Genomic DNA, 7,839 nt, shown 5'->3' on the forward strand with positions numbered 1-7,839 from the left:
CTGCCCCTGCTCGCGGCCCCGGCCCCGGCCCCGCACCGGTAGGTGCCCCCGATGCCCACAGAGAGGCCTTTCCGCCGCCGGGAGAGGTGGCCGCGCGGGGCGGGCAGCGCCGAGTGCGGGGGGGCGCGGGCGATGGTGCGGTGATGGGGAAAACCGGGCGACCGGGCTGGGGGCGCTGCCGGATCCCGCTTCCTCTTTGCTTTCGGTTTCGAAGCGGTGCCCCGACTCGAGAGCGAGCCGCAAATTAGATGGTGCGCCCGGGCTTGGATTCCCTGAGGGGGATGGGCGCACAGGGGGGCGTGTTGGGGACGGGGGTGCACGCTGGCAACTTTCACGTCTGAAACAAAGGGGGCTTGGGGAGATGCGAGGGGAAGGGGTCAGCCGGGTATCTCCGGCAGCGGAAGGTTGACATCCCCTCTTCCTTCGGGCGGAGAGCATCCCCTAGGCCGCCTCGGGGGAGCGGAGGGGGCGTCAGGCTGGGTGGAAGCTAGAGAGGCTTGGGAGTGGGAACCACGGACCCTCCTGAGTTTGAGGCTGAGGACTTTTCTGAAGGGGAGGGAACCGTGCCAAGATGAACCCTCTCTCCAGGGTGCATAGAAAAACTAGGTGATGGTGGACTGCACACCTAGGTGTCCTCCCCTTCCCAGCCCCCTGGCTGCCAGCTCCCCATCTGCCCACCCTGATCTCCGGTCCTCTGTGGGAGATGTGGGGCTGGGATGGGGACCATTACAGCAAGGGGAAGGCGATATTGGCCTCTTTCCCAGGTGTCTTCCTTTCCCTCTTTCTATGCCCAGTCAGAAACTGATCCCCTTCCCTTCCTGCTCTGGACTATGTCTCCCTCTTTCTCCACAGTTTCCTTGGGGGGTATGTTTGTTTGGTTGCCTCAGGTACAGAGCTTAGGGTGGCAGGTTGTTCTGATGCCACTTCAAGCCCTCCTAGGAGGAAAAGAGCAGGACCCTGGGGAGCTGTGCCTGCATAACCTTGGGGGCTCAGCTTACCAATTCTCCTGCGTTCTCAGCACCCAGTAGCAAAGGAGCTGTTATTCTGGCCTTCAGACTTGGGTCATCAGGGGGCCTGGGTTTTTCTCTTTGCTGTAACCAGGAAGAGGGGTCAAGGGGAGGGCTGAATAGCCTTCCCGGGACAGAGATGGGGGATACAGTGTCTTTCTCTCTAGAAAACAAATGGGCCAGTTTCCAGGTCCCCAGCCCCCGACCTTGTGTCTCCAAGAACAAGATGCCTCCAGCTCTGATCTGGCTTGCATGTGACCACCGGCTTCCATCCTGTGGCAGGACTGCCCATTGCCTTTCTTCCTCTTAGAAAAGAGAGTCGGGTTTTCCCCCTGGTTGCAAGGCAGTGCTACATCTGCTTGCCTGTGGAGACAGAAGGCACTGGATTGGGGGGGGTGGAGGTGGAGGTTTGAACTGCTGGGTGACTCTCTTGTCTGCTCCCGTGACTGAAATAACGCTGTGACTGGTTGGGCCAGGGGTGGGCCTCCCAGGACACCCTAGAGGCATGGAGGTGTGGGCTGAGATGAGGCTTGGCCTTTCTCCCCTAGGCTTTATATTTGGGGACAGAGTTGAGTAACTGGGGAGTCAGTAGAGAGTGGGCCAACTTATTTATCTCGTCCTTGGAGGGAAATTACAAGATGATTTAGTGTTGACTTTGGTCACTTAAAGGTACAGGAGGGAGGGAGCAGTAAAGGATAGCAGGAAAAAATGAAGTCCCCTGAGCTATAGTTCTATATGGCCCTGGACCTTGTGGCTGAAGTCAGATACAGGCGCTAGACCGGAGAGCACCACCAGCCCCACCTCTAGGGCCCTTTCCCCTCTAAATGGGCAGGGTTGATTATGGCTCAGTTCTCCTTTGGGTTAATCCCCAAGCTATTCTGAGCTGAGGTTAATGATATAGAGGCCTGACCTCCCCACCTCCAGTGGTGAGAGAGGGGCTTTTCCATGGACTGTTACTCAGATATACTGACCATAGATGGGAAAATGATACTCCCTCCGACTCCCTCTTTTAAAGTGATGAGGCATGAATTTTTACATTTATAAAGTGACTTAAGTGCCTTGGGTTCTTGAATGAAAGATGTTAAATGAGTTAGGGAGCCTTATACTGTGTTTAATTTCACTTGTATCAGATTCACATACTGTTTCTAAAGGGAAAGGTGTCATTTTGCAGGAAAGGGCTACATTACAGCATTTGTGATAGGGAAAGCTCAGTGTTGGTTTTAAAAGTGTAAGTTTTTAATCAGAAAGGCCCTTGCGGGCAGCAAGTGCTTTTCTGTCTGCCTCTGCTCTCTGGATACCTTCAAGTTACTTCCTAGTAGGGTTTTTTCTGGTAGATGGTATCCAGCCTGGATGTCAGTGACAGTCACCCTCCAAGCTCTCAGAAGGGTCTCTGATGATGTTGGGGACGCTGATGTTATAAATTGAGACCTGGGTAAGGGCAGTAAAGTGAAGCCGCTTGACCTTATCAGCAGCCATATCAGATCTGGCTGTCCTTGAGGGAAGGGAAATCTAACCCTGGCACAGCCTGACTGTTTTCAAATTTGTATCTCTTTACTTTCCTCCGCACTCCTCCCCCATCCCCAATTTACAGACAAGGTGGTTTGGGTTATTTTTATTTTTTGTTCCAGGAACAGTCCTTTTAAGGTGTGGATAATTTCTGACTTGTCAAACTCTCAGCTCCCTTTGTGGCAACACCTGGCTAAGGAGGGAATGTCGGAAGGGATACTGATGTTCTGAGCAAGAAGAAACTCAGCCTTACTGACCAGGTGTTCTGCTTCCTCCACCACCACCTCTCAGAAGTCAGAGGCTTTGTATTTGAAAAGTAAAGTCTAAGCTGATTTCTGGGGAAGGGCTGGGAGGTGGTACTTTTGACTATGGCTTCCATGGAGGGAAACTGAGTCACACTAAGAGTTAGCACACTGGCTGTGGTGTGTGTGAATGTCTGTATTGGGGAAGTTTTCCTTTCCTGGGATTTAAGAATGTTTACCGTTAAGTACCGAAGGAGAGCCACTGGTTACACTTTTTCATCATGAGATAAAGGTGCACTGATAGAATTTAGGTACCTATGTGTTTGATTTCAAATGTACATTTGCCTCAGACTTTGAGCTGTGGGATGTACCATGCTGCTGTGATTCAAGGAAAAGGAAGGGGTTTTCACCCCTGCAACTCACAGCCATAGATAGAACTGTGGCTGAATGAGGAATCTATCCCCTTCTCTATCCCATTCCCAGATGAAAAAGAGAATCTGCTCCCTTCCCTTTGCTCACATCCATCCTGCAGGTGTGAACTCCCCCTCTGCTTTGCCCTAAGGCTGTCCTCAATGTTCATTTTAACATCAGTTCCTTTATGTATAGATTTGGTGGGGTCAAGGTCACTGAGTGCTATTGGCCCTCTGGTCCCTTAGAGGATGGTTCTGAAAGGTAACTTTCCACCCTCCCCGGATGTTGGTGCTTCTGCCTTTGGGGTCGGTCACCATCAAGTCTGGCAACTCGAGGAGTAACCAGAGTCATTGCCAATTCCTGTTTCTGAACATCCAGCTCCCCATTGTTCTTTACTCTGCTTGCTCCTCAACAGGGAGTTTGGTATCCTTTGAGGGCTCTTGGCTCTCAGTGTGGCTGGTATTATAGAGGGACAGCATCCTTGGAATTAGGGCAGACAGTCTACATGGGCAGGACTTGGGTGCTCAGATTGCTCCTTTTTGCTGCTCCCTCTGGAAGCATGGCAGTTAAAACAAGGTAACACTTGCATTGTCAAATCCTAACTTACCATAGGGAGATCTAATAAATCAGGGGCGTAATTGGAGAGGGCTCTTTCTGCCATTCCTTTCCACGTCAGGAGCCCTGCATTCAGGACACACTGGATTAGCCATTTCTGACTGCTTTCGTAGTTGGACTTGAATGACGAAGGCCTTCTAGCTGGTTCATTCATTTGTTGTTTCCTTTCAGTTTCTTCTTTTTTTTTGCGGTACGCGGGCCTCTTACCGCTGTGGCCTCTCCTGCTGTGGAGCACAGGCTCCGGACGCGCAGGCTCAGCGGCCATGGCTCACGGGCCCAGCCGCTCTGCGGCACGTGGGATCTTCCTGGACTGGGGCACGAGCCCGTGTCCCCTGCATCGGCAGGCGGACTCCCAACCACTGCGCCACCAGGGAAGCCCTCCTTTCAGTTTTTAAGAGGCACTCCTGTCACGTGAGTTTCTGGAATGGTCCGTTTTCATCAGAAAGGTCACTTACCCTGAGTTTTCCTAAGGCCTTGACACCAGCCCCGAGCTAGGGATGCCAGCCAAGAAGGAGATTGAAGGGCCACAAAGAGAGGATTCTTTTCTGGAGTTCTGGAGTTCTTTGGAGCAACGGTGGGGACCACTGCCAGCCCCCATCTTCTTTTTCATAGCTGTCCCTGGCCAGACTCCATTTAGTCTTCCGTCCCTAGGACCCACACCCCCCCTCATTCCCGATCGAAAAAGCCTTTCTAAAGCCAGGAATAAGGCAGCCAGGTCAGTGGTCTTACTTTCATCTACCTTCTGAAAACAAATGTGGACGAGAAATATTGTCACCAGTGGGAAACATAAGCAGCGGCTCCAGACTTTTGTTTTGTAATTGTGTTTTTGCCTGCCACAAACAAGGAGATGACCTTCCTATGCCGATCTGTAGATGCCTTAAAGCTTTCATATAGCCTGCCCAGTTTCCAGCACATGGCGAGTACCTATTACATCATCAGCTGTGGTACTTGGATATGATCAGAGACCCAGATTTCTAGGCTGTTGGGCAATGCTGTTGTTTGTGCAGGAGCTGATGGTTGTCGAAGGCTTCCGGAATTAGGAAATCCAGGATCCCTCCCTGACTCACTTGTGTGACCTTGGACAGCCCATTTCAGCCCTCTTACTATATGCCAGGCATTGGGCTAAGCCCTTGATAAAGGATAAAGTCACTGCCCATGTCACACAGCTAGCAAGAGTCCAAATTGGGATTTAAACTGAGATCTGTCTGATGCTACTGTGTTCAATAGCCTTGGATTTCATGGTGGAACAAATGCTGGGGAGGAAGTAAAGTGGAGGTGGTGTTAGTTAAAGTATAGGAAGGAGAGCTGGTGTGGATTAAACACAGCTAGTTAAAAGGAGATGAAAATTGAGATTCTCCTTTGAAAAACAATATCCTGACGAATGTTTGGGAAGAGAGGGGTCGGTACCCTGCACTGGGGAAGCAGACCAGATGGCCTGGGATTTGCTATAAGAGGACCAGATTTCTGCTTGGCATAGGGATGTATCTCATAAACCCCATTTCATTTGGATGCCAGATTTTTCTCTTGCTTGATAGGCTGTCTGGGCAGCATTTTGCCTTCTGTCACCCTCCTTCCACTAGTCATAGTAGTTTGTCTTAGCAGATTCTTGACTCCAGGCCTCATCCTCCAACCTAGTTTCTGGGCCTTCCCCTGCCCGTCATTATGGTCCAGCTGTGGAGACCCTGATTATGACTCCTGGTCCCAGGTATACTCTGCAAAGTACGGTAAGCATTGGACCATCCTGTTTTTCTGAGAAAGTACTTGTGGCCGCTGATTACTCCATTCAAAGGTGACCGGCCAGTTCATCGGGATGGTCCTCAACTCTTTTATCCTTGTTTGTTCTATAGGCAAGTTAACTCTGGGGCTTTCCTACCACTTTGAGGTGTGTGTGGAAGAGGAATGAAGATTGAGGTGGTGGTCTGCGGGAGGGGAGCTGACCTCCTTTGAGAGTTATCATGACGGTGTATAATGGAGCGTTGTGCTGGGGTCAGGGGACTTTGTTTGGTTCTTGTCTCAGCTCATGTGACATGAGTTCGTTTCCTTGTCTGTAAAATGAGAATGTTGGAAGAGATATTCTCTAACACCTCCTCCAGCAATCATGCTTGGGTCATCTAGTAGAATCTGGATAATTTGGTTTTTTCTCAAACGATAACTCAGCTGGTCTGGAGTTGGAGGAAGTCACAGCTGGGAGAGCAGAGGTGGGGTTGAAGGAGAAAGAAGCCAAATTGGAAGTTAGGGGACTAAGATACAGTTGGAGCAAGTCCCTTCTTGGGAAGGGGGACTAGGTTGGATCATTCCTCATTTGTTTAAATGGGGCAGCCGAGAGGTGGCGTCTGTTCACCCTTATACACGCCATCTCCTAAATGATGAGGTACACCCCTTGTATCTTGTCTTAAAACATAAACTTCGCCCCCCCACCCCGTCCTTCTGCTTTCCCCAAGTGAAGGCAGCAGGGAAGCTGTGCATTGGTGTATGTCTTACAGTCTGCACATACATTTGGCAGATGCCAGGGCCTGGTTCAGTCCAGGATCCTCCAGGGCTCTGGGACCAGAGGACTTTGGCTGATGCTTTCCGAATGACTCAGAGTCAATGAGAACGTATCTCCCTCTGCTGCCCTAGCTCCACTTAAAAGAGCAAGATCATACTATGAGCTCAGCCGAGGAACTCAGGGAGTCACAACTTTTCTGTTCGTGAAATTGGGCCGCCTTGATTTCCCTTTGCGCAAGCCATTTGTCCAAGGATTCTGTTCTCCATTGGTACGTCTTCTGTTTTAATTTCATCGTATTCAAGGTTGGGGAGCAAATGAGTTCCCATTGAACCCACCTAACCAATCTTTTCTGTCCCTACCTGCCTTGCTTTTTTCCTGAGTTCTTTATTGCCCTATAGCAGTGGCCTGCGGGAGGGGAGCTGACAGTGATTTCTAATGGTGGTTACCATACCACTGGGAATATTGAGAGATGATTTTAGTTGGTAAAGGGACAAACATTTCATTTTAATAGCTATGTTTCTAATGAGTGTAAAGAAACTTGACTCATTGGGATGACTTAACTCACTAACACGACTTAATTTTGTCTCCTGCTGGACCTTTATGTTGATTCAGTGGGATTAGTTGTTTCCCTGCCCTGGGAGGAAAACTCAATCAGGCCCCATAACTTTCTGGGTCATTCTTAGGCGGTAGAAGGTCTTGTGGTCACTTTAAGTCACAAACGGTCTCAATTCAGTACTTAATACATACAGTCCTTTGTCGCTGGTCTGAGAGGGACAGGAAAGGGCTTGCTTGGCCAGCACTGTTGTCTGCCAGCTCCCAGCTTCCTGGGCTTGGCAGGTACTTAATGCTGAGTCTCTTCTTGTGGCCACGTTCATGGGTTTCTCAGACACACTTCCCCCACATTTGCTGGGACTGTTTACTTCTGGTTGTCTTGAAAAGAGCAAATTACCCACTATTCTAGATCACTGTTCTCTCCTCAGGCCCTGAAATCCGTGATTCACCTCCAGCCTCTTCCGGCTAAGGTCCTTCTGTCTGTCCGAGTGGCCCTCTTGGACAAGACCTGCTCTGATCTCTTGCCAGCCCTCACTTGCATGTGGCTCACTTTAGCCCAAGGAGACAATCACACATCCTCTGGCTCAGTGAACCTGGGAATGCAGGCCCATCCCCCAGCTCAGCCGGCTCCCTTGGCTCCGCCCACAGCAGATGGCCAGCTTTTGTCTCACACCTTGTGTGTCTCAGGTATAGTCAGATGCCAGTCCACCCTGTCCTTTCAGTTGCAAGGTCAGATATCAGATTTCCTGGGTGGTTCTTTTGGAGGCCCTCTTACCAGCTTGGGAGCGTCCTACCTGTTGTATTCACTGCCTTAGTTAAGACTTTTGATGGACCCTCTTGTTATGTATCATCAAAACCATAGCTGTCACAAGAAGCCCAGGATTTCATGGATATTATAGCTTAGGATAAGGCTACAGTACATATATAACTACAAATTTAACTTAAATTAACAACAACTAACACTTATTGAATACTTAAAATGAATGCCAGGTACTGTTTTCAGGACAGTAAACACTCT

At 50.0% G+C, this 7,839-nt stretch overlaps 1 protein-coding gene across 1 annotated transcript in view; it reads left to right on the forward strand.

The window, feature by feature from the left end:
- Positions 1-7,839, forward strand: part of TMEM229B (transmembrane protein 229B) — a 37,105-nt gene continuing 29,266 nt past the window's right edge. The window contains exon 1 of the mRNA XM_007449012.1: positions 1-38. The gene's annotated coding sequence lies outside the window, so the exon portion shown is untranslated. The remainder of the gene's footprint in view (positions 39-7,839) is intronic.

The sequence above is a fragment of the Lipotes vexillifer genome, unplaced genomic scaffold (assembly GCF_000442215.2).
Source record: "Lipotes vexillifer unplaced genomic scaffold, Lipotes_vexillifer_v1.1 scaffold629, whole genome shotgun sequence".
Lineage (NCBI taxonomy): Eukaryota > Metazoa > Chordata > Mammalia > Artiodactyla > Lipotidae > Lipotes > Lipotes vexillifer.